Source organism: Mustela nigripes, chromosome 5 (genome assembly GCF_022355385.1).
Source record: "Mustela nigripes isolate SB6536 chromosome 5, MUSNIG.SB6536, whole genome shotgun sequence".
Lineage (NCBI taxonomy): Eukaryota > Metazoa > Chordata > Mammalia > Carnivora > Mustelidae > Mustela > Mustela nigripes.
This window is the reverse complement of record NC_081561.1, coordinates 28,888,676-28,909,583: the sequence shown is the minus strand read 5'-3', so window position 1 is coordinate 28,909,583 and position 20,908 is coordinate 28,888,676. Positions and strand designations below refer to the sequence as shown.

The 20,908-nt window shown below is 41.7% G+C and overlaps 1 long non-coding RNA gene across 2 annotated transcripts; it reads right to left on the bottom strand.

Moving 5' to 3' along the window:
- Positions 1-30: 30 nt before the first annotated feature.
- Positions 31-19,206, bottom strand: LOC132017195 (uncharacterized). 2 transcript variants are annotated; one of them, XR_009404198.1, is made up of 5 exons: positions 19,013-19,206; positions 18,626-18,763; positions 17,547-17,853; positions 5,889-6,041; positions 31-522 (listed from the first exon to the last, which is right to left on the bottom strand). It is a non-coding gene; the product is annotated as an uncharacterized LOC132017195 (long non-coding RNA). The 2 variants fall into 2 exon arrangements; XR_009404197.1 differs by lacking the exon at positions 5,889-6,041.
- Positions 19,207-20,908: the final 1,702 nt, after the last annotated feature.

Sequence of the window (20,908 nt, the reverse complement as noted above, 5' to 3'; positions counted from 1 at the left end):
TTTATTTATTTATTTTTTATGTTATGTTAGTCACAATACCATACATCATTAGTTTTTGATGTAGTGTTCAATGATTCATTAATTCCATATAACACCCAGTGCTTGTTCCAACCTGTGCCTCCTTGATTCAATACCTATCGCCCAATGACCTCTTTGACATATTGGTTGTGTCACCAATATCACATTATTTAAGCACTCAATATCCAGTAAATCAATGTCTGAAACTCTGATTTTGAAGCCAAGAAAGCTTCTTTATCACAAGGACAGCCCAATGAGAAGGCTTGGGATCCTTCCCGAAGTTGCCTTGCCCCTGTGGAGCCAAGGGACAGGTTCTATATGTTTGGAGAAGGAGGTGAATACATGAGAGGTGTGTGAGGTATTTCTAGAAACCTTGGGAACATGGGTCTTGAAACATCTGGAGCTCTCTGTTCTTCCAGAAGATGAGGCACCTTCAGGACTTGGTATAATTAGGGATGTCACATAGTTTCCAGACAAATGTTTCCATCTGGTTCCAATTAGTTTCTATAACCAATAAGTGAATGGGAGCAGAGGTTAAAAAAAAAGAAAGAAAGAAAGAAAGAAAAGTTAATGATTGATCATGCATAAGGTTGAGAGGTACATAAAACATAATTAAGGACAGAATAAAACACAATGTGAAGCTAAAGTGATAATGCAACTAATACAACTATAGTTCTAAATATGCATACAAAACAGGTCCAGGAACCATGGGTCCACGCTCAGTTGTTTAGAATTATTTTCCACATATTTTTAGGTCTACTCACTTTCCTCTTGTTCATTTTTAATTTTCTTAATATCTTAATTTAATTTTATTTTTTTCAGTGTTCCAAGATTCATTGTTTATGGACCACACCCTGGCTTCCATGCAATACATGCCCTCCTTAATACCACCACCAGACTCACTCAATCTCCCACACCCCTCCCCTCTGAAATCCTCAGATTGTTTCTCAGAGTCCACAGTCTCTCGTGTTTCGCCTCCTCCTCTGATTTCCCCCAATTCACTTTTCCATTCCTTCTCCTAATGTCCTCCATGTCATTCCTTATGCTCCACAGGTAAGTGAAACCATATGATAATTGACTTTCTCTGCCTGACTTATTTCACTCGGCATAATTCCAGTCCCATCCATGTTGATACAAAAGATGGGTATTCATCCATTCTGATGGAGGCATGATATTTCATTTTATATATGGACCATATCTTCTTTATCTAGTCTTCTGTTGAAGGACATTTTGGCTCCTTCCACAGGTTGGCAATTGTGGTCATTGCTGCTATGAACATTGGGGTACAAGTGCCCATTCATTTCACTACATGTATATCTTTGGGGTAAATACCCAGTAATGCAATTGCAGAGTTATAGGGTACCACTATTTTTAGTATTTTGAGGAATATCCACACTATTTTCCAAAGTGGCTGCACTGACTTGCATTCTCACCAACAGTGTAAGAGGGTTCCCCTTTCTCCACATCCTCTCCAACACTTAATGTTTCCTATCTTGTTAATTTATACCATTCTAAGTGGTGTAAGGTGGGGGTATCTAATGGGTTTTTTTTTTTTTAAGGTTTCATGTATTTATTTGACAGAGAGAGAGAGAGAGAGAGAGATAACAAGTAGGCATAGAGGCAGGTGGAGACAGAGAGGGAAGCAGGCTGCCTGCTGAGCAGAGAGCCAGATGAGGAACTGGATTCCAGGACCCTGGGATCATGACCTGAGCAGAAGGCAGAGGCTTTAACCCACTGAGCCACCAGGTGCCCCATCTCAATGTGATTTTGATTTCAATTTCCCTGATGGCTAATGATGGAACAGAGTAAAGAGTCCACATATGAGCCCTCAATCTATGGTCAAATAATCTTCAACAAAACAGGATAAAATATCCAGTGGAAAAAATACAGTCTCTTCAATAAATAGTGCTAGGATATTGGACAGCTATTCTCCCACACCATACACAAAGATAATCTTGAAATGGACAAAAGACCTCAACATGGGGCAGGAAGCTGTCAAAATCCTAGAGAAGAACATAGGCAGTAACCTCTTTGACATTGGCCAGAGGAACTTCTTTCAAGACATGTCTCCAAAGTCAAAGGAAACAAAAGTGAAAATGAACTTTTGGCATTTCATCAAGGTAAAAAGCTTCTGCAAAACAAAGGGAACAGTCAACAAAACAAAGCAGCCACCCACAGAATGGGAGAAGATATTCTCAAATGATACTACAGACAAAGGGTTGATATCCTCTTGTTCATTTCTACCTTCATACCGTCGTGGTCAAAGAAGTTGGTTGATATGATTTCAATCTACTTAAATTTGCTACGATTTCTGTGCTCCATCATATGATCTAACATGGAGAATATTTCATGTGCATGTAAGAGGAGTATACATCTGTTGTTGGACAGAATGTTCTGTAAAAATATCTTTTGTTCTAAAAGGTGGTTTTATTCCAATGTTTCCTTGTTGGTTTTCTGTTTGTTTGTTTTGTTGTTGTTTGTCTGGACAATCCATCCATTGTTGACAGTGGGGTGTTGAGGTCCCATACTATTTCTTCTGCTATGTCTGGCTGTTTCCCCTCTGGTGCACTATACTGACCATGGCTAACAGTATTATTCCACATGAGAAAAATGAAATTGTTATGGGATCCAGCACCAGTATCAACAAGTAGGACAAATAAAGGGTATATTTGAATCCAAAAGGCAATAAGTTGATAATGGGCACAGTCCATACCTTTAGTTCCTCAGATTCCACATTCACCATTTACCCACATTGGAAGTTTCATATAACAACACAACAAATCCACATTTTCACCCACCTACAAAGCTACCATTACAAATGAAGAAGCTCTCTCTTTCTACAACATGAAACACACATTGAACCCAACACTGTTATATTATTTATTCCTCAAGTTCAGTCAAAATCCCTTTGACTATTCTGTTATGTAGAGACAATATTTTAAGTATCACCAACAGTAACCTGAATAAAATCACATTCCTAATAAGAAGAGACAGAAAGAAAGTAGAAAATAAAGACAAATAACACATCTACATGATAAGAAGGAGAAAATATGCAACGCTTCTACAGTACTTTTTTCGTTATTGGTCACATGCAGGAACTGGTATCTGTGACTTCCATCTTCCACTTCTAATTCTGTGTCTTCTCATTTCTCCCAGAACCACAGCAGGTCAGCGTTCTCTACCTTAGAAGTGAACACACCTTCACCTGAAAGTCTGAGTCCTCAATAGTCTGGTTTCCTTATCTTTGCTGTAGTTTTCTGTGCACCTATACCATTGGAGTTGGAAATACTGAGAAGCACTACAGTGTCCAAGGTCAAAACTTTTGGCAGCTCACCAAGGGACTAAAATTCTCTTCTTCATATATGTCTTAATTCTTGTAGCAGTTCTGTTCTTTCCAACTGGTGTTGGCACACCAGGGAATTCAGACCCACATCCTTCATTGCCTGAAGTAACTAGCACAAGTTTCACAAGTAACAGACAGGTAAGTGTGTTTCATCCATCCCAGCAAAGGAAGTATATAAAGTAGAATATTAGACTTCTCTCCTCTTAAACACCCAACAACCATCATTTCTCCAGAAATTTTTGGATGGCTAATGGCTCTGGTCAGAGTGCACATTTCCCAAAATAGAGCTACTGACCCACCCATAGCCTCTGGGTCCTCTGCACAACTCAAGCTGTGTTTAATTTGCAGAGTCATTCAGTGCAGACAAAAGGTTGATATCCAGGATCTATAAAGAACTCCCCAAATTCAACACACACAAACCAGATAATAATATTTTAAAAAAATGGGCAGAGATATGAACAGACACTTCTCCAATGAAGACATACAAATGGTTATCAGACACATGAAAAATTGTTCATAATCACTAGCCATCAGGGAGATTCAAATTAAAACCACATTGAGATACCACCTTACACCAGTTAGAATGGCCAAAAGTAGCAAGATAGGAAACAACATGTATTGGAGGGGATGTGGAGAAAGAGGAACCCTCTGACACTGTTGATGGGAATGAAAGATGGTGCAGCTTCTTTGGAGAATAGTGTGGAGATTCCTCAATAAATTAAAAATAGAACTTCCCTATGACCCTGCCATTGCACTCCTGGGTATTTATCCCAAACATACAGATGTAGTGAAAAGAAGGGCCATATGTATCCCAATGTTTATAGCAGCAATGGCCACGGTTGCCAAACTGTGGAAAGAACCAAGATGCCTTTCAACGGATGCATGCATAAGAAAGATGTGGTGCATATACACTATGGAGTATTGTGCCTCCATCAGAAAGGATGAATACCCAACTTTTGTAGCAACATGGATGGGATTGGAAGAGATTATGCTGAGTGAAATAAGTCAAGCAGAGAGAGCCAGTTATCATATGATTTCACTTATTTGTGGAGCATAAGAAATAGCATGGAGGACAAGGGGAGTTAGAGAGCAGAAGGGAGTTGAGGGAAATTGGAAAGGGAGTTGAACCATGAGAGACTATGGACTGTGAAAAACAATTTGAGGGATTTGAAGGGGCTGGGGGGGGGTTGGAGGTTGGGGGAACCAGGTGGTGTGTATTAGAGAGGGCACGGATTGCATGGAGCACTGGGTGTTTTAAAAAACAATGAATACTGTTATGCTGAAAATAAATAAATTTAAAAAAATAACTAAGAAAAAAAATCAAGTGGAAAAAAAAAGTATGCATAGTCATTCAGCCCTCATCTCCTTCATATCAAACAGTATAAAGGCTCCATGAAAACACACACACACACTAAAAAAGAAAAAAAGAGACAAACACAAAAGATGCAACTATAGGGAATAAACTGGTGGTTGGTGGGTGACGGATGGGTGAAATATGTGAGGGGCGTTATGGAGTACAATTACCATGATGAGAACTGAGACATGTATAGAACTGTTGAATCACTATATGGTACATTTGAAACTAATTTAACCCTGTACATTAACTCTACTGAAATTTAGAGAACAATTTTTTTTAAATTATAAATAAATAAGAAATAAGAAACTCTAGGACACTTTATAAATTTATTTTTTTGCTGAATTTACATAGGGGCACTGATGATATAAATGAAATATAAATGATGACTAAAAATTTTTTAAAAGAAATAATTTTCATTACCAAAAGAAACATGACTTCTGGTAGTAAAATTCAGCCTACCCCAAATCAGCTCAAACAAAAGTCAACTTTTATCTTCTGCTACCTGAGCATAAGGTATAAACTAACTATTCTCATAACTACACCAGGAGTCTGTATCCAGAACAGGAGGGCAGGACACCAGCTCACCCATGACCAGCCTCAATCCTTTTGCTTCAGGGAGTCTGCAGCTCCAATAAGAACCACCATGAGGGGTCTGAGACTATGTTGGGCCCTAAGGGGGATATAACACTGGGCTACAAAAAACTAATGAAGATTTGGCTCCTTGGGAAGCACCATCAACACCAGAGCCTGGACTGAATCCCTGCCCTGAAAGGCTCAGTCTCTTCCAAAGAAGGATAAAGCACAGGGTCCTCCCCAGGCCCACCCACCACAGAGAAAATGGTCAGGGACACATCTCCTGATCTAGACATGATGTATAGAAACAGAGAGCCAGTGGAGGAAGCTAAAGGGAAGGAGAAAATGCGGAAGCTATCAGTCATGTTATAAAAGCAGACAACACCTTTGTTGAGGTCCAGGAAAACTCCTACCCTGTGGCAAACTTGCACAAGGATTAGTTGAGTCACAGTGATGGTGCAGGAATAATATATATTGGCAAAGTGCCCATAGTCCAGAACCCCTTTTCTGGGAACTCTTGTGCCAGTCCTACTTCTTCACACCTTCCCTACAGACCCCCAGGGCCCAGTCATTTTAATTTCCACAGTTGATCTTCACCTTGCAATAACATCACTGTGATGTTTTGAGCTCACAGTCCAGGATGCTGTGTCTCTCCTGTATCCTCAAATGTGTCCATCCAGATCATATCAGTCTTTTTATCAGAGACATCAAGGTCAGGCTGTGTAGACTCTGGATCTAGAGTGCCAGACACTGCAGAGAGAGTTGCCAATTATGCAAGGCCTTCCTCTGCCCTATAAGAAGGCACACCACCACCACCACCACCACCCAAGACACCTAGCTGCAGGGAGGGCTAAGCCTTTTGAGATTAGAGCCTTGTGACTCAAGCCCATAGCCCTCCAAACAAGAGAAGTAACCATGAGAGTGATTAGGGGGTTAGATATGTCACAGGACACTTAAAGATCAGACGATACTCCATGGACTGAGGGATATCTCTTTAGCATCCAATCTCACTCACACCCACCAATCCCAGCTACATGACTTTCACTGCCCCATCCGAGCCCACCACCATTGATGGTGCCAGCATCTGTATCACCACAGCAAGCTGAGGGAGATGTCAGCAGCCATCGGGCAGCAGTAAAAACACCCAGAAAGAAATAAAGGTAACTCATAGGCCTGGAACTTCTCCTTCTGCCAATCTACAAGGGAAGCACATTTCCCAAAAGTTAATAAAAACTAGAGATTTGAGGAGATTGTACACAACAATGTCAATATCTAGGCATCTGAAATACAGTGATGCAAGAATTATAGGGAAATATACTTTGGAAATATTCAACCAATGAATTTATTTCTTTTACACACACACACACACACACACACTTGGAGCCATCCTACTACACCCTTCCCAGGAAAGACAGGCCATAAAACTTAACACCACTGAAAGGTTGGGTAACAATCTGAAAATAAGATTCTATTCCCAGTTTTCAGTATCAAATTATGCTTTCTTAATCCCTAGCTACACATCTACCCTGAAAGCTAAGTTTTCTTAAGAAAGAATTGGAGGGTCAAAATTTCTGAGTTCTCTGTCTGAGGTGTTTGGATGGTTCAGTCAGTTAAGCACCTGACTCTTGATTTCTGCTCAGGTCATGATCTCAAACAGTCATGGGATCAAGCTCTGTGTTGGGCTCTTCCCTTGGTGGGGAGTCTGCTCGAGTATTCTCGCCCTCTCTCTGTCTCCTTCTGCCCCTCCTCCCACTCATTTTGTCTGTCTCTCTAATATAAATAAATAAACTTCTTTTAAAATTCTTGAGGCCAGGGGGACAAGATGGCGGGGAAGTAGGAGAAGGTGCCTTTTCAACCTGTACCCTAAAGTGAGGTGATTACCTACCAAAGAACTCCGATCACCCATGACATCAGTCTGAGATCGGAATTATACACGTCTGGATCTCTACAGGGGCAGAAGACACCAGTGGGCAGTAAAGCAGAGTGGGAACAGTGAACTGAAATTGAAAGATAAACAAAAGGGGGAGGGAGCCACCAGGGGACCGGTTGTAAAGTAACACCCCTAATAGGAGTGAGAGTGCCCTGTATCTGGGGACCAGCGTTAACTTGGAGACTGGTTGAAAGCACTCCAAAAGAGCAAAGGATCACAGTGGGGAAACTGTGGGAATCAGGGCGGCTAGGGACAGGGGCTTAAGTCAGTGGACCAGGACAGCCTCCCCTGGTGCTGAGCCTGAGAGAGTGCGGTGGAGAAACCAGGTCTTGGTCCCTGAGCCACCAGAGCGCCCGAGAACGCGTGGGGTCTGGCTCCTGTGAGGGGATGGGAGCCACGCCTGATGGCAGAACGTGAAAGCCCTGCTATAGAGTCTGAGATGCACATGCCCCTCATCTTCCCCTGAAAGAGGTACGACCTGCACCATTGTTTCAGAGCTTAAGACGCGCGCCCCAAAATCTCCCCTGAAAGAGGTGCGCGAACGCCCAGCCTGGTGCTTTCGGACCTGCGCCCCATTCTCAGAGCCTGAAATGCGTGCATGACCCACAGCCTCCCCTGAAAGAGGTGTGTGCAAGCCGGGCGCTCTTAGACCCAGAAAGACAGGGCACTCCCAGCCCGGACCAGCAGGAAAATCTCAGTGTGCGATCACTGCTTGTAACCTCTCTGGCGGTCTGGAGTTTCCCAGACAGCCGCAGCTGCCCTGGTTTGGGGTACAAGCAGAAGATCCTGCATCCCCAGGGACCACGACTTGGAACCTGCTCTGCCAGTGGCCAAAGGGGAACTTATTTGGGCTCTGCAGCCAGACTCAGGCTTCTCTCTGAGAGGGAGGTAAGGGTTCAGTTTGTTTTCCTCTAAAACTACAAAAACCATCAAAAGCGGTCAAGGTGAGAGAAAAAAAAAAAAAAAAAAAAAAAAGGAACAAACATAAAAACTGCCAGAGAACAAAAGTCTGAAAAAAAACCAGTTTCCTCAGAGCCCACCCCCTTGAGGGGGGCGGGAGGACTTAACTCAGGGAACATCAATGACTGAAAACGCACGTGGCAGGCCCCTCCCCCAGAAAACCAACTAAGAAAGGAAAAAAAAAAAAAAAAAAAAAAAGACCACAAGAGAACAACCCCCCTACTTCATAGGACAACATTAATTTTTAACTCATTCCCCCTATTCTGGTTCATTTTTTTTTATAGAGATAATTTTTTAACTTATTTACCATCACAGTGAGCTGTCCAGTACCTCAAATTCCTTAATAACCTTCTAACCTGAACTTTTTGATACATATACCTGTGTTTTTCTTTTGTATTTCTATTTTCTAAATTTTTTTCACTTTAGTTTAGTCTAGTTTATTCCTTTTTATTTTTATTTTCTAATATTCATATAGAGTTAAACGTCAAAGTAATCCCTGTTACCCTATCAATACTACCCCTATAGGTAAGCCAATTTTTAATCCCCCTTTATCTTAGGAAAGTTGAGTCATTTAACAAAGATATCAAGATACATCCAGGAAGAATCAAAACAACCTTCCTTGCCCACATTGAGAATTTATAACCACTCTCCCATCTTTTTCATCCACCACTGTTTCTGTGTTTTTGTGTTTGTCCTGATAGTATATAAATCTTACACTTGGGGTTCTTTTTGACAAAGTTCTTATTTTATTTGCATATATATATATTTTTTTCTCTTGTCATATACTTTTATCAGTCTTTGTGTTTGTCTGTCTTTGTTTGTATACGTCATGAATCTTACCTTGGGGCCCATTTGGGCTGAATTTTCTCTTTCATCTTTCCTTTCTTTCCTGTCTTTCTCTCTCTCTCTCTCTTTTTTTCTTTTTCTTTTCTTTTGTCTCTCATATGGGTGGGGAATCCTGATTATTCAGAAGTGTTCCAGGGTGCACCTTGACTGCACCACGGTGGATACATCCAGCTACATCTGTTCAGTCGTCTCTCACCAAAATGATTAGGAGGAGAAATGCCTAACAGAAGAACAATACAGAGGATGGACCTTCTGCAACAGAGCTAATGGCTATCAACATAGACAATATGTCGGAAAGAGGATTCAGGCTAACAATTATCCAGGCAATAGCTAGGTTGGAGAAAGCCATGGATGACCAAATGGAATAGATTAGGGCTGAGCTGAAAGCAACCAGAGATGATGTTCACAATGTTAGGGCAGAGTTAAAAGCTACTAGGGGTGAGGTTCACAATGCTCTCAATGAGTTCCAATCTAATCTAAATTCTCTCAAAGCTAGGGTAACTGAGACGGAAGATAGAATTAGTGATCTGGAGGACAAACAGATAGAGAGAAAAGATCAGGAGGAAGCCTGGAACAAACAGCTTAGAAACCATGAAAACAGAATCAGGGAAATAAATGATACCATGAAAGGTTCCAACGTCAGAATTATTGGAATCCCTGAAGGGGAAGAGAAAGAAAGAAGTCTAGAAGATATAGTGGAACAAGATCTTCATGAAAATTTTCCCAATCACGCGAATGGAACCAGCATTCATGTACTAGAGACTGAAAGATCTCCTCCCAAGATTATACATTCCAAAAAAAATCAAGGCACCTGATAGTCAAATTGAGGAATCATAATTGTACATATAATCTCTTGAAAGCCGCTAGGACAAAGAGGCTCCTTACTTACAGAGGAAAGCCCATCAGAATAATGTCAGATCTGTCCACAGAGACCTGGCAAGCCAGAAAGGGATGGCAAGATATATTCAGGGCATTAAATGAGAAGAACATGCAGCCAAGAATACTTTATCCAGCAAGACTAACATTCAAAATGGATGGAGAAATGAAGAGTTTCCAAGACTGGCAAGGCTTAAAAGACTATGCGACAACCAAGCTGACACTGCAAGAAATATTAAGGGGTGGTTCTATAAAAGAGGAAAAATCCTAGGAATAGCATTGAACAGAAATATAGAGACAATCTACAGAAAGAAAGTCTTCAAAGGTAACTTGATGTCAATAAAAACGTATCTATCAATAATCACTCTCAATGTGAATGGCCTAAATGCACCCATAAAACAGCACAGGGTTGCAGATTGGATAAAACGACAGGACCCATCCATATGTTGTCTACAAGAGACCCATTTTGAACCTAAAGATACACCCAGACTGAAAGTGAAGGGATGGAGAAACATCTTTCATGTCAATGGGCCTCAAAAGAAGGATGGGGTAGCGATTCTCATATCAGATAAATTAGATTTTAAACTAAAGACTGTAGTCAGAGATACAGAAGGACACTACATAATCCTTAAAGGGACTACCCACCAAGATGATCTAAAAATTGTAAATATCTATGCCCCCAATATGGGAGCAGCCAATTACATAAAAAAACTGGTAATCAAGATAAAGAGTCATATTGATATGAATACATTAATAGTAGGAGATCTTAACACGCCTCTCTCAGAAATAGATCATCGAAGCAGAAAAATCAATAAAGAAACAAGAGCATTGAATGACACATTGGACCAGAGGGACCTCATAGATACAGACAGAACACTCCACCCTAAAACAACAGAATACTCATTCTTCTCAAGTGCACATGGAAACTTCTCAAGAATAGACCACATACTGGGTCACAAATCGGGACTCAACCGATACCAAAAGACTGAGATTATTCCTTGCATATTCTCAGATCACAATGCTTTGACACTGGAGCTCAATCACAAGGAAAAGTCCCGAAGGAACTCAAACACCTGGAAGCTAAAGACCACCTTGCTTAAGAATGCTTGGGTCAACCAGGAGATCAAAGAAGAACTGAAACAATTCATGGAAACCAATGAGAATGAAGACACTTTGGTCCAAAACCTATGGGATACAGCAAAGGCAGTCCTAAGGGGGAAATACATAGCTATCCAAGCCTCCCTCAAAAAAATGAAAAATCCAGAACACAGCGTCTGTCTCTACAACTTAAAGAACTGGAGAATCAAGAACAAGTCAAACCAACTCCACACAGAAGAAGGGAAATCATCAAGATTAGAGCTGAGATCAATGAGGTAGAAACCAGGGATACAGTAGAACGTATCAATGAAACTAGAAGCTGGTTTTTTTTTAAAGAATCAATAAGATCGATAAACCATTGACCACACTAAACCAAAAGAAAAGAGAGAAAGCCCAAATTCATAAAATTATGAATGAAAAGGGAGAGATCACAACGAACACCAAGGAAGTAGAAACAATCATCAGAAGTTAATATCAACAGTTATATGCCAAGAAGCTAAGCAACCTAGATGAAATGGATGCATTCCTGGAAAACTATAAACTCCCAAAATTGAACCAGGAAGAAATTGACAACCTGAATAGATAAATATCTAATAAAAAGATTGAAGCAGTGATCAAAAACCTCCCAAAAAACAAGAGCCCAGGGCCTGACGGATTCCCTGGGGAATTCTACCAAACTTTCAAAGAAGAAATAACACCTATTCTCCTGAGGCTGTTTCAAGAATTGAAGCAAGGGAAAACTTCCAGACTCTTTCTATGAAGCCAGCATTACCCTGCCCAAACCACACAAAGACCCTACCAAAAAGGAGAATTTCAGACCAATATCACTGATGAATATGGATGCTAGATTCTCAACAAGATCCTAGCAAACAGGATCCAACAGCACATTAAAAAAATTATCCACCATGACCAGGTGGGATTCATCCCTGGGATACAGGATGGTTGAACATTTGCAAATCAATCAATGTGATAGAACAAATTAATATGAGAAGAGAGAACCACATGGTCCTCTCAATTGATGCAGAAGAAGCATTTACAAAATCCAGCATCCATTCCTGATTAAAACGCTTCAAAGTATAGGGATAGAGGGAACATTTCTGAATTTCATCAAATCTACCTATGAGAGACCCACAGCAGATATCATCCTCAATGGGAAAAAGCTTGCAGCCTTCCTGTTGAGATCAGGAACACGACAAGGATGCCCACTCTCACGACTCTTGTTCAACGTAGTACTAGAAGTCCTAGCAATAGCCATCAGACAACAAAGAGATAAAAGGTATCCAAATTGGCAATGAAGAAGTCAAACTCTCTCTCTTCACAGATGACATGATTCTTTATATGGAAAACCCAAGAGACTCTACCCCCAAACTACTAGAACTCATACAGCAATTTAGCAAGGTGGCAGGATACAAAGTCAATGTACAGAAATCAGTGGCTTTCTTATACACTAACAATGAAAATACAGAAAGGGAAATTAGAGAATTGATTCCATTTACTATAGCGCCAAGAACCATAAGATACCTGGGAATAAACCTAACCAAAGAGGTAAAGGATCTGTATTCCAGGAACTACAGAACACTCATGAAAGAAGTTGAAGAAGACACAAAAAGATGGAAGACCATTCCATGCTCTTGGAGCAGAAGAATAAACATTGTTAAAATGTCTATACTGCCTAGAGCACTCTATACTTTTAATGCCATTCCGATCAAAATTCCACTAGCATTCTTCAAAGAGCTGTAGTAAATTGTCCTAAAATTTGTATGGAATCAGAAGAGACCCCGAATTGCTAAGGAAATGTTGAAAAACAAAAATAAAGCTGGGGGCATCACGTTACCTGATTTCAAGCTTTATTACAAAGCTGTGATCACCAAGACAGCATGGTACTGGCATAAAAACAGACACATAGACCAGTGGAACAGAGTAGAGAGCCCAGATATGGACCCTCAACTCTATGGGCAAATAATCTACGACAAAACAGGAAAAAACATACAGTGGAAAAAAGACAGTCTCTTCAATAAATGGTGCTGGGAAAACTGGACAGCTATATGTAGAAGTATGAAACTCGACCATTCTCTTACACCGTCCACAAAGTTAAACTCAAAATGGATAAAAGACCTCAACATGAGACAGGAATCCATCAGAATCCTAGAGGAGAACATAGCCAGTAATCTCTTCGATACCAGCCACAGCAACTTCTTTCAAGATATGTTTCCAAAGGCAAAGGAAACAAAATCGAAGATGAACTTTTGGGACTTCATCAACATCAAAATCTTCTGCACAGCAAAGGAAACAGTCAAGAAAACAAAGAGGCAACCCACGTAATGGGAGAAGATATTTGCAAATGACAGTACAAAAGGTTGTACAAAGGTTGTACAGTACAAAGGTTGACAAAAGGTTGATATCCAGGATATATAAAGAACTCCTCAAACTCAACACACACAAAACAGACAATCATATCAAAAAATGGGCAGAAGATCTGAACAGACACTTCTCCAGTGAAGACACAAATGGCTATCAGACACATGAAAAAATGTTCATCATCACTAGCTATCAGGGAGATTCAAATTAAAACCACATTGAGATACCATCTTACACCAGTTAGAATGGTCAAAATTAGCAGAACAGGAAACAACATGTGTTGGAGGGGATGTGGAGAGAGGGGAACCCTCTTCCACTGTTGGTGGGAATGCAAGTTGGTGCAGCCTCTTTGGAGAACAGTGTGGAGATTCCTCAAGAAATTAAAAATAGAGCTTCCCTAGGACCCTGCCATTGCACTCCTGGGTATTTACCCCAAAGATACAGATGTCATGAAAAGAAGGGCCATCTGTACCCCAATGTTTATAGCAATGATGGCCATGGTCGCCAAACTGTGGAAAGAACCAAGATGCCCTTCAACAGATGAATGGATAAGGAAGATGTGGTCCATATACACTATGGAGTATTATGCCTCCATCAGAAAGGATGAATACCCAACTTTTTTAGCAACATGGACGGGACTGAAAGAGATTATGCTGAGTGAAATAAGTCAAGCAGAGAGAGTCAATTATCATATGGTTTCACTTATTTGTGGAGCCTAACAAATAGCATGGAGGACATGGGGAGTTAGAGAGAAGGGAGTTGGGGGAAATTGGAAGTGGAGGTGAACCAGGAGATATTATGGATTCTGAAGAACAATCTGAGGGTTTTGAAGGGGTGGGGGATGGCAGATTGGGGTACCAGGTTGTGGGTATTATAAAGGGCACAGATTGCATGGAACACTGGGTGGGGTGCAAAAATAATGAATACTGTTATGATACAAATAAATAAAAAATAAATTAAAGAATAGGATGTATTGTATAGTGACTAACATAACACAATAAAAATATAAAAAAAGATATCAATGCTAAAAAAAAAATTATTGAGGCCTCCATTTATTTAACTGAATGAACTGATCTTGTAGGCTGACAATATACAGAGAATGCTCCTTGGTGGAGCTGCACTTTGAGGATGACTATCAGCCATGGGTGAGGAGAACTCTGGATACTCCATTAGAGAAATCTGGCCCAGTCAGGAGGCAACAGAGAGATGTCAAGGAAGGTAGAGAAAGAAGTTCAAAGAAGGAATGACATACATACAATGAGAAGTCAGACACTAATGAATTTGCTTCCCTTTTCAATGGAGTATTGAGAGGAATATCATCACTCTATGTATGGGGAAACCCAGAAGTATTGGGTTTACTCATCTATTTCTCTCTGTAATACCTCACAGAGATCAAAAGCACCAGGAGACACATTATGTGATAGTTTCCAAATATGGCCATGTCCAATGCCTCAGAAGTTATGAAATTGTTGCAAAAATGAGAACATTAGAGATGTGATAACAGTTAAGGAACGTGAGATAGGGTTGGGACAGAGGGAGAAAACAATGTCCCCAAACACCTAAATGGAACCCCAAGCCCAAGTGTCCTATGACCAGATCAAGTTACCTTCTGTAGCCTGAGGTCCTGAGTTGAGCAAGAGGAGACCACAGGGCCCTCTTCCCCCAGTGGCCCAAGGACACATAAACTCTTTAAACCTTCATACTCCCTGTTGGGAAGACAAAGGAAGCTAACTGATCAAAGCAAAACTTCCGAATGTCAGAAGACTGAAATGTCTGGGAGACATGTCTGGGAGAGCTGTTACCTCCAATAGGGCAAAGATTCCGCAACAAAATTAGAACTTTCATAAAAATAAGGAAATGCCATTTTCTTGAACACTTGGGATGTAATTCTGTGAGCACCACTCCCACTTACACAGATTTATTCAGATAAATGGGCTTTTCTGTCTGTGTTGATTTGCTTGATGGAAACAGATCACTTAAAATGGGCTGACCCCTGAGACCCTGAGAAAAAAAAAACTTTGTTTACTTGTTCTTCACTGAGAGATTAGTTGACTCCCAGTGAACACATTTCTATATAAATACTGATACGCATTAGCAAAGAAGAGGAATCAGAAGGAGAAGGAGAAGAAAAAGAAAAAAGGGAGTTGGCATTCCATTCTGAGACCCTACAATGCATCCAGAGCTACGCGATCCATTTCAGAGGCTTAAGAGCATTCTTCACTTCAATTCCATAGCAAGTCTTTCATTATGGATTATTTTCCCAATTTCGTGAATAAGATGAAATCAGACATTAGTTCACCTCACACTATGAGCCCATCAATGTGAAAATGTTGATATACTGTAAGGGTGTCTCTCTTGACAAAATAAAAAGGTATACAAAGTTCACATTATTTTCCCATATAGGCTTCTTTTTCTTTCCAAGTTTTTATTTAAATTCCAGTTAGTTACCATACAGTGTAGTATTAGTTTCAAGTGGAGCATTTGGTGACTCATCACTTACATACAACACCCAGCGCTCATCACAAGTGCCCTCCTTAATCCCTGTCCCTCATCTAGCCAACCTAGAAAGTAATCCTCACTTTCTTCTCTAGAGTTAAGAGTCTGTTACAAGGTATAGTTTGAAACACATGTGCTTCAGTTCAATAGAGAAGGGAGAGATGCTAAAAGAAGAATAGTTGATCCCCATTTTTAACAAATAAATCCCAAGAACCAGTAAGGCCCTGTGAAGGGATTTCCTCATACATCTGGCCCCCAGGCCTCCTTCACCCATGGCTCCCCCTTCTCTGCTGTCACAGTCATTATCCTTGAGGCTGAACACAAACAGCCAAACACAGAAGACCACATGTTACACAGGTTCAAAGGGCCCAGATCTTAACCCACCCCATTGTTAAAAGATGCTCTAGATAAACTCTCATTGCATTAGGATCACCCTGATCATAATCTGGTCCCAATTCCACTAGAAGATTGAGATGGTCCCATTATCAGAAGCAAACTCAGATAATTAAAATAAATATGTCTTTTTAGAAATGTCTCAGACAGATGTCAAAGTTTATTACTTTTCATGCACCCAAATACCTTGCACACCCTTGTAGTACTTCCCAATTTAACAACTGTGACTGCGATTTCTGGTCTCACTTCCCCTGCTCTGAGCTGCCCAAAATCTCTCCAAGAGGAATCACAGGCTCTCTACTTTCCTTCTTATCTCCTCCTCTCTTCCCTACCAGCTTTCCCTTCCCTGATTTGCTCCCCACCTTTCTGTGGTAAACAATTCTCACTCCTCTAGATGTGTCCTTCTACAAACTTCACACATTGCCCCTAATAGACCCAAACAAGGTGGAGCCCATCAGGCAAGTGCAATATTTTCCTAAAAGGAATGACAATGGTTGGGAACAATCATTAGTGACTGTTTTTGAAATCTATACACATCATCTATCATAATGTTATATATTAAACATGTACTATAGATTGCAGTGTAATATATTTTAAAATATGTTATTCTTCAAGCTACACAAATATATATACAAGATTTTGTATATACTGAGGGTGGTTCACAGACCCCACTCCCAGGAATCCATAACTGTCCAGGGGGTTCTAGATCTCACATTCAGAACACCTATTCTAAAGCATTTAATTCCTCAGCAACTAAGAAGTTTAAAGGAAAAAACCCAGCTTGGACAAGGAGTCAGTGCATGAGAAAGTGAAATGAAGAACATGGGACCAGCAAGAAGCAGGAAAACCAAACTTAGATCTATGAAAAGTAGGAATTTCAGGGGAAAATGGATTCAGGACCAAGAATCCACTTAGGAAGACCTAAGTACTAAGCAGGCAAACATGATTTCTGAAATCTTTTGACATAGGAATTTCTAATCTATACAATCACTACCCTTTTCCAGACTCTCCTTATAAATGACCCCTTTATTGACATTGAACAAACCAAAATAATCAGTTAAAAATGTGTGTTCAGAGGGTGTTGCTAACCCCAACAGCCACCTATAGTAGAGAATGGGTCAGAATGGAGGCAGATCTGTGTTCCCAAGAACAGTCCCTGCAGTCTTCCAGAGGAAGAAGACAGAAGTGACAAGGACAGCATGTACACCAACCCTGTCCTGATGTGGGGTACATGACACAGAATGGGGCAGAGTTGAGGCTGGGGAGGTAAGGCCACCAGGAACCCCAGAGTTACTTACCTGCATATAGCTGTGCCTTCCTCCTGGCTGAAAGGGAGCACACCCTGGTGAGAACTCAGTCAGAACAAGCCTGCTCAGCATTCATCTACAGACCCTTGTCTGCCCTCTGGAATATAGGTGACACTAGCTGCAGAGCAGGGAAAATCTGGAGAGGAGATGACCTCCTGCCACGTGCTGACAGCAGGGTATTGAGGGAAAGTCCCTGGACCACAGGTCAGGAAGTCTGCATTGCAAGCTGAGTTTCACTCCTGTCCACAGCCATTTTGAGTCCTTCGCCAAGTCATTTAGCTCTCATTTGCCTCAAAACCTTAAAAAAAAAAAAAACTTATTCTACTTGCACTGGATTTTGCACCTATTAACTGAGAATTATACAACATAGGAAAATATTTGAGGGAATAAAATATACATTATTCCATAATTGTAAAAAAGTTATTACTACATTCAGTGATTTCGATAACAGAGATATTTAAGAAAGAAGTCAAAAGGGAGGATGACTTCAGGACAGGGATGTGAGGTGAGCTCTGGGGTAAAGGTGGCCAATCTTAGATAACACATCGCTATTTGGGGGCATTGACAATTCATCCCACCGCACTCTCACACATAGTCTTTCCAGTCCTCTACCCACCACTTTGTGACCACAACTTCCAGGAACTGGAGAAAACACACTCTACCCAGTTGGTATTATGTGGTCAGGACCACTCCTTTGTTTAATGAACCCCATTTATTTTTATACCTTCTTTAATGAAATTTCAGAGCAGTTGGCTTTCAGATTCCACGTGCTAACAGAACTAGTTATATTAAAGACTAAAAAGCAATCAATATGGTGGGTAGGTCAGTATTAGAATAAAGCCAAGATGTACAACAGACTCCAGGGACCACCATCACCCCCAGATTCCCAAGCACTGCGTAGGAAACACTGGCATAGATTCGGGAAAGCTCACGGAGTGGGGTCTGCCTCCCACCAGCTTCCACTTCTGCCCCCAGGGAAGGGTCCACATGCCTCTGCATGAAACAAGGAGAGGGGATACCTCTTGGCTTAATTAAGATGGAAGACAAAAGATATCTGGAAAGTCACTCACCAGCCAGGTAAATAGATTTCCTCCAGTCTTAAAGGTAACACAGGAAACAGAAGGTGAGAACCAGAACACCTCCTACAAAGGGGATGCAGAAAGTTCTGGAGAAAGAACAGAACTTTCCAAGAACTGCTTGCAGATCATCTGAAAGAAATTGAAAGATAGGCATGAACTCCCATCACTAAGAACAGCAAAGACTGCACCTGCAGAACCCACCAGAATATCTCTCTGTATCCTATAATAAGATCTAACTCCAGACCCCTCCAGCCTCCACAGCCCCAACTGTCCTCTATGAAACTACTTGGCCACCTACTCAGGCCAAGGGCCTTCCTGTCCACTTTTCCTCCATACCAGCTTCCACATTCACAGACCATGGCCCCTTTCCTGCCTTACCTCTGGCATTCAGAACACTTTCCTTTGTGTTCTGGTCCTTTTGCTTGTCCTCATGCAGTTTCTCCTGTTCCTGCACCTCCTGCCACTTTGTGGTATGTTCTCTCTTGGTGTGGTAGGCAGTCCCAAGGGTTAAGAACATCAGCAAGTTCAGGCTCACTGTGAAAGCTGGCTTCCAAGGAGAGGCCCTAGGAAAGAAGGCCTCTGTGCCCAGCCAGAGACCCTGTCAGGGACACGGACCAGAACAGACCAGCCAAGCATACCCAGGAACACTTGCCCCTCCCTCCTAGAAAGGGCACTGACTTGAAATGAAAAGAGCCATTGCCTTCTCCTGGCCCAGAATGAGGCTGAAGACACGGCAGATCACATTGCCTGAAGAGCTGTTCTTCACCCACCAGAGAAGCCTCCAAACTAAACAGCCTCCCACTGTCTTGGGCATATATCTCAGAGAATATCAGGAACTTCTACCTTCTGAGACTCTCCACTATATCTGAGGCTTCAGAAGCCACCCCAAGGCCATGCACAGCACTTGGACCCCATCCTCCTCTGCTGCTTGGATGTGCACTTGAGGAGTAGAGCCCATACCTGCAAGAGAGAAGCTGGAGAATCCAGGAATCCCAGCAGAGTCTTTCTGCGCACAGCTCCAGGGACAGCATTGCATTCTGGGGTCTCTTTGAGGAGTGGCCTCTACAGGGAGCAAAACAGTAGCCCTAACTCAGGGAACAGAAGGAAAGTGCACAGGGACTGCTGCAGGCACAGAGTGCGGGCTCCTCTCCCTGAACATGAGGGTAGCGGTCCATCCTTTGGAGTGACAGAAGGAGGAATTTGGTCCCAGGATCCATCCTTCTCTGCTCTTCTCACCTCACACACTCTTGCACACCCACTGCCACTTGGTCATCATTTCCACCATTGACAACCCTACATACCTCCTGAGCTGTTTCCCTAACATCCACATCCCTGGGGGTTAGCTCTGACATTCCTCACAGATACTTCCAACTCAAATCCTGAACTAATTCATGATTGGACCCATCTGTGATAGGACAATGATTAAAATATCCCCAATCCTTCAGCCTTCCTTACATTCTGTGAGCCCTCTGACTCTCTGTAGTCTTCTGTCCCACCTCTAAACTCTGTCCCCAAACCTTCACACTCAGTTGAGTCTGCTTTCCAAACCTCTGTGAAACCAGTCGCCTCCTCTTCTACCCAGCTGCCCCTACACAGAGTCAGACAGCCAAACTTCCTCTATGTAACTACATCCATGCCTCCAGTCTCCATCCTTCATGCTGTTAAAGCAAACTCCTGCACAGTTCTGTTTAAATTTTCCTTAGGTCTGCATCGAAACTCCATTACACAGCACACAAAGACTTCTCTACGCTGATGTCTGCCTCCACCCCTACCCAACAAAATCCCTGTGCACTTCCAGCCTAAATTCCATACCTGTGCCCCACAGAGCACATGCATTCCAGTCTCTGGACTATTTGGTTAACTGTAATAACCACAGTAACCATGCTCTCTGTGCCCCTCACAGTCCAGTTCATCAACCTGCAGGACTATTTGGAACACTATGTGCTTCACTCAGGTACCTGCTCAAGTGTGACCTCCTCATGAGCTTTTCATGATCAATCTCTTCTCTGTGCCCATGGACCAGGAACACCTCTTTATTCCAGGATTGTCACTTCTCCCCATCCTCCCATTCACCTTTCTTACCAACTATGTGGACTCTGTGTGTGCACAGACTCAGAAACCACCCTCCTTCCTCAAGTGTTTCACATGCATGTTCCTCTTCTTGGAACTCTCACCCTCAGATATCCACTCTTCAAAATGCCTACTCATTAACATCTAACATCCTTTAGCCCCCATCCATGCATCTGTTTTTTTGCCTCTAGAATATAAATGCTG